The sequence below is a fragment of the Ptychodera flava genome, unplaced genomic scaffold (genome assembly GCF_041260155.1).
Source record: "Ptychodera flava strain L36383 unplaced genomic scaffold, AS_Pfla_20210202 Scaffold_30__1_contigs__length_3116999_pilon, whole genome shotgun sequence".
Taxonomy (NCBI): domain Eukaryota; kingdom Metazoa; phylum Hemichordata; class Enteropneusta; family Ptychoderidae; genus Ptychodera; species Ptychodera flava.
The window spans coordinates 281526-288261 of NW_027248352.1; positions in this window are offsets into that span (position 1 = coordinate 281526).

Sequence of the window (6736 nt, forward strand, 5' to 3'; positions counted from 1 at the left end):
GCTTCACTCTTACTCAAGATGTTCTTGTAAAACAAGCCAAGCTTGTTGTGCCCCCACGTGGTAGAGGTAAAAAACAGCACACATAAGGAGATGTTAAAATTAGAGGTTATAAACGGCAAGCGAGGGTATTTGGTTGCGGATATAAGATCTCTGGGGTGAAAATTACATATTTGGCGGGAAATAATCACCGAGCGAAGCGAGTTACTAGGGCAACGAACTTTTGTGAACGTAACTCTCAACTTGCTGATAGGCTTTCATATGCAAAATCAGCGTACGGAAATTTACGCGTGGTATTGTTTCAACAACATTTATTGAAGTAGATCAAAAAGTATCAAAATCGAACTAAAATTAGTTTCATGCTAGGCGACTGATGCTGTATGTTGTGGGTTCGAACCCGATTGAAAACTAGCTGTAATTTCATGCGTTTCACGTTTTTTTCATATCATTATTTTTACTTCCGGTTTACAAAGCTCTAAAAGTCTAGGGTCGGGGGGATAAAATTAGGGTAGGTCGGGTAATCGGAACAGCACATATTTTTTATTTTGGCCTTATATGGCGACTCATATTATTCGAAATGTACGCTCTAATTTTTTTTGATGAATAATAACTGTTTGTGTAAACATATACACTGCCTTGAAAACTACAGTTATTGAACAAATTCAAGTTGAAGGTGATACATACTGGACATTTTGGCATGTGGACGCGTTTCCCTCAAATTGAGTGTGAGCAACCGCGGGTGTCGACGAAGCTGGAGTCCCGACAGCTGAAACATTTCTGGTAGGTGAATTTAAGATTGCTGACATTAGAATGTCACTGCACTGGCGTTTTTGTTCATTGGAGCTATCACGACAATAACTGCGGATACTCCCTTCATTTCGGTGACCACTCAGATTCATAATGATACGAGTCGGGACCCCAGCGTCGTTCAGTGACTTGATCGTGGTCGCTCGCACACAATGGTTTGTGTACATCGTACTCAATTCTGCGGCAATCGAAATCTTCTTCATCATTTCACCCAAAGAATTGTGACCAAGAGGACTGTTGACATACCAAATGGTTTCATTACCAGAGAAATTGGAAATTGGCCGCTGAAAAAAGGCATTGCAATTTGGGTTGAGTTTAGTAATATACTTCAAAATAGCTGTAACTGGGCAAAGAGGAGACCCCGTTTTGTACATACGTTTCTCAGATTCGAAGTCGTCTTTCAAATCCCGGGATGGTTTTTAGTTGCTTCTACATATGCTAAAGTTAAGAATTCCCTCCCTTCGTCTCCCTCTTCAAAATAAAACTTCCCTTGTGTAAATCACGCAGACCCTCCCGCCCCCTTCGGCAAAAGAAAAACTCTACATGAAACCAGACTAGGCGCAATAATGATTACGGGTCAGAGTCTGACAGTGTCCCACTCGCAAACATCTTCTTCAGGTCCCCCGCACTAGTTAATCGGCGTTTTGTGACGGACCGTGTCCTTGCCTTCTCGCTTCAGACTCTTGATCTTTCCAATAAATACATTATTCGCCGTCTGAAATTCTCTGTCTCGCAAGATGTTAACGGACGGTAGAATGGTACGTTCGTGATGTGACGATGGATAGCCGCCCTAATTCCGGAATAGCTTCTAATGCTGTAATCGTTGCCTTCTCGTGTTCTTACTTCGGCATAAAACTGCCTCAGTAGGTTAGCCAGGGTTTCTACCGGAAGCATCTCAAAATCTGGTGAGAATGATCGTTCTCCACACCAGGCTGCAACGGAAGAAATACAATACAGTAAAATGCGTGTCAAAAGTGAAGGTCAACAGGTCAAACGGTCACTGCATTGTTTACAAAACAGTTAAAATGGCGGCGCCCGGCTGGTGTGGTACGTCCGTCCATAGAGGTTCCGATGGTGTTTCGAATCACAATTTCGAAAAAATTCAGACGAGACTCATCCTTCGACATTTATTTTTTATTTAATACTTACTTTTCAGTAATTTCACTCCCCACTTAGTTGATGCGTTCGTATTTGCTTCGTTTTTTTTCGCTGCCAACTGTTCCACCGTTTCGTTTGTTAATTCGGGGAATCGTCTTGCTCTGTGTTGGCATGAAGTGAGAGGTTCGGTAGGCGGCAGTGCGTTGCTAACTGAGGGTACCGACGACGACGCAATTTGTTGTTCGATCGCCGTCGCTGCTCGCACAAGCTCTTCGTCGGTGATTTCATCGAGCTGCTCCAGACTAAAATTTAGATCGAAATTAGCCTCCGTCTGTTGGTCCGACATGGTTAGGTGTTGATCATCGATTGAGCTCTACATCAGAAATATTGAAATTTGCGCGAGCTTCCTCATATTGTGCAGACGACAATTTTCACAATACCACAGCCAATCAAATGCAGAGTTCTCCTGTCTTGGCCAGGTCTTCTTGTTGAGGATATAAACCCTGGCTCCAGCCAATCAGATGGCCGAATTCAAGCTAGGCATATTATAATATCCATAATCAAAAGATTGCAAATCTCAGAATCCATGTAGCAATTAACCGTTTCAAGGATTTTAGCATTTAACAGCATACATATCCTATAAATATGATCTCAGTAATTGATGATGTGATCACTGTATGGGCAGCATTGAGCAATTTCACTCCAGCTCTTGTGAGGTGAAAGAATTTATTTACATATAGTGACTATTTTCGTGAAGGCTAGTGACCCTGCAATCAATTCTTGATGCTCTAGTTTTACCTGGCATAGAAAATAAATCTGGTTTAGGATGGGGATTACATGGAAGGGTTTCTCACCTCTAGCAGCAAGACAGATAACTTTTGTGCAATTGTTTTATTAGTGGATTTGAAAATGAACAACTTCTACCGTCCATGAGATATTAAGTGCCACATTCTCATTCACTTACTACACACCACACATTATTTACCGCATTCCAAAAATAACCGTCCAGTTATCGTTTTAGTTAAATGTACTTGATTACAGTTTATGGTATTTATTTTACTCAGCCCAGCTGATTCCATTGTCATTGTTTGTAAAGAAATGAGAATGTTTAATAAGCATAATAAATATTGTGATATGAAAATCGGTGAAAATTGCACTATTACCGGAAATACTTGTAAACACATATTCCTAAAATACATAAAATGTCAGGGAAAAATTTCACATTTCAGGAAACTTTAAATGTTGTATTTGAACATGTTCAGCATGCTGGTTGGATCAATGTATTCAAACATCAGTGAGTAAATTAGAATCATACCACTCAATAGAAAGATCAAAAACATTAGCGCAAATATCAAAATTTAACTTTATTACTTGGTCTTTAATTTATCTGTGCAAAACCTGTCAGGGCATTTGAAATCTGCAGAAATTCAATTTAAGACGGTATTTAATTAGAAACTATGTTTCTCCAGAATAAGGCTCGTACAAGATTTTAAATGGTGACCCACTTAAGTCACATAATCTTCGCACTTTACAATCAATATATTCTCAATCAAAGTAATTGAAAACTACCTTTTAAATCTACATCTTGTGGCAGATAAAATACAAATTTCAGCACAAAACTTCATACACTTTATAAACAAAAATTGTGTCATGTTATAATACAGTCAATGCAAAACAGCAATTTCGTACGTGTGTCACCTCTTTTGAGACTACCAGTGTCAAATACACCTATGTTAGCAATGTTGTCTTTCCTTTCACCATTTACATGAGTGAAACTTCAATTCTGGCAAAATGTGGTGAGCAAAAAATACCTGAAAATTACTCTATACAGATTTTTAATATGCATTGTCAAAATAAATCTTCTCTCGGTGAGACCAATGTGAGAGATATACAATAAAATCACACCATCGTTTTTGTGTAATGGCTAATTGACGTGTATGTAGTAAGCATGGGTGTACTTTAGTTTGGAAACACCCTATGAGTACACACGATACTGTAAATTATCAGCACTAGGTGATGCATCTGAAATAGGAAATAGACATTTGCATTCTAGCAACCCAGTGCAGCAACAATCTCACTTTACAATGGTATCAGGGATAGCCCTTAGATGGATATCTGCCTGATCAACATTCACATTCACAACATTTCTATAACCCCTTTGTTTCATAATTTTGACATATTCTTTCTTTGCTAGTCCTCCTGCCATATTTCAACCATGAAATTTCTGGATTAAGAGGCAAACATCCTAGTAGTTTCTGATGTTGAAGACTTTATATGAACAAAATTGGGACACTCAACTCTGTGAATTGTTTTCAATCTTGTTAATACGGAATGAAAATTTGATGCAGCTATTTGTCCCTTTCTTAGTACACTCCAAACTTTATTATTATTTTGTCCTATTGTGCACTTTTTTATAGTAATGATTTCCTAACTTGTGTACTTTGACAGGTTTGCCAAATCAACAACATTTGACTGAGCTGGGAATGATGCAGAGGTTGAAGCAGGTGTTTTGTCAAATAATGTGTTCCGCTGTATAGAACGCTCAGCAAATATGAATAGACAAAGGTGACAACTTCTCAGCCTTAAAGAAACTGGGCAATGCCATTCCTTTGTTCTTGTTTCTCTTGTTGGGCATAAATGCAGCTTTTTCTGGCGGGTTGATTACACTGTTGTGATCTGTAAAGAAATAAGGAAATTTAAATTCACAAAATTCAAGATAATTTATTTTCAGATTTTGGAGGTCAAACAGTACAAAATACGTACAAGATATGCTTTGACAAAACTGTATTCTGCCATGAACTACATGTAACATACCATGTAGAATTCCATGTATTCACCAGTGTCTCTATACAGCTCTGTATAACGATGTTTTGTTTTTGCTCACACAGCCCTGATTTACAAAAGGTTTGTGCCAGAAGCTGTTCCAAGAGTCAGGTTTTTTGCTGCGCATTTGGTTAGCAAGCATTGGCAGGTATTTAGGTGAAGCAATAGTGAACCTACCATTTTTCTCAGCATGAGGTGATTTCCATTTCATTTCTTTCATTTGTGTTGGTTTCACTATGAGGGATTTTCCAGCTGCTGTCCATGTGCATGAAAGTGAAGTTTTAGATTTAAGAACATATCCGTACTTCCAACAAAAGTCCAGCTTTAGTAATACTGCTGCTACATGATTGCAGGATTTTCCAAAGTCTGGAAACAAGGATATGAGGTTTATATTATTTAAGTTGTATAAAGTACATTTATATTTGCAGTGATCAGTGATTAGCAACAGTGAATAATTGATTAGAATATTTCCATTTGAAAATATGAAAATGCTAATTTTACAGAACTATTCTGGTGGTTAAGATGTACCATTAGAATTGGATCAGTATATTTTTCAGCCATTAAATATGATTGACAACTAATAATATTGACTGGACAATTAAAATAGCTCATGTCAATTCCGTTATATCTGATTTAGTTTGGCTTCCATCGAAAATAATTATGCTGAAAACTGACAATCTGTTCATTGATTGGTTTTTATACAAACATTTAGCAACATAGTTACATTATAATGATAACAATAATGACTGATTTCCACATGTGACGTCAATCAAATAAACGTTTTACTTTTGAGATGAATTCTTTGGAAGCTTACCCGGCTACACGAGAGCAGTATGAACTCTTGATGTCCCCACTTTCTTTCTCTGTTAGAACCAATACAGTGCGTGGTTCTTCGTTTACTTTCTGTGATGGAAAGTTTGTGGTTCTTAGTTTACTTTCTGTGATGGAGTGCATCGTGACTAAAGGCAGCAGTATGGACTGTCATCAGCAACCCATGATAGAGTATTCCAAAGAGAAACATAGACGAAAATAATCAAAAGCCTTGCCTCTTTATAGTCTTTCAATAAGCACTTAGAGAGGCTAGCACTAGTTATATTCGTTTCATGCTTTTGTAAATATGTCTGAATATCTGCTATCATGGTAGGAGGCCACTTTGACATACCCACATTCTCGCCTTCCCATCCTTACTTCAAATCGTGAAGAGGGTCTGGTAGGTGTCGACTGTCTACTTCAAAAGTCGCTTCGTACTATTTTTTTTCTCTCAACTGACTTTTCGCTTGCTGTCTTGGCCAGAGGAATTTCCATCGGGGATGCAGCGTAGGCTAATTCCACAAGTTCTGCCTTTCTCCCTGAGACAGGGAGATCCATTTTCCTGAGATATTCCTTGAGTTGTGACGCACCAAACCTTGTCAAGTCATCATAGCTGCTTTGACTTGGCATGATTAATGTACTAAGAAATAATAGTAAAATAATAGTCTGAACTATATGATTCACATTGATATAAAGTAGCTCAGAAGATGCATCTAGGTGTACTCTGTCATGTTGTGGCATTTTAATTTTAAACGAAAACACAATACAAAACAAAGAATGTTGGTGACAGGTCTATATGCAAGCTAGTTTACTTCCTGTGTACCAGAACAGGCTGACAACAAACGAGTAAAATGAACTCTAACATTCACTCCATGTACGTTAATAGTGTTAGTTGATCCATGGAGCTAGAAACGTTTCTAGCTCTATGGTTCATTAATGATGTTATGTGAAATCTCACCTTCAAGGCTTGTCGGGACAGCACTTCTGTGTGACCGCTGAGGTTTCACTTTATGCAAAACCATACACAAGGTATGTTGATCTACGAGGGAAGAAGATAAAGTTTAGGTCTTAAAATCAAAGTCAATTAAACATAAGGGAGACGAAACTGACAAACACAACAATATACTTGTACATATGTTACCAAAAAAGGTGTGTTCAAATCTATGATAATCAATATCACTAAGATCAACACATTATTTTC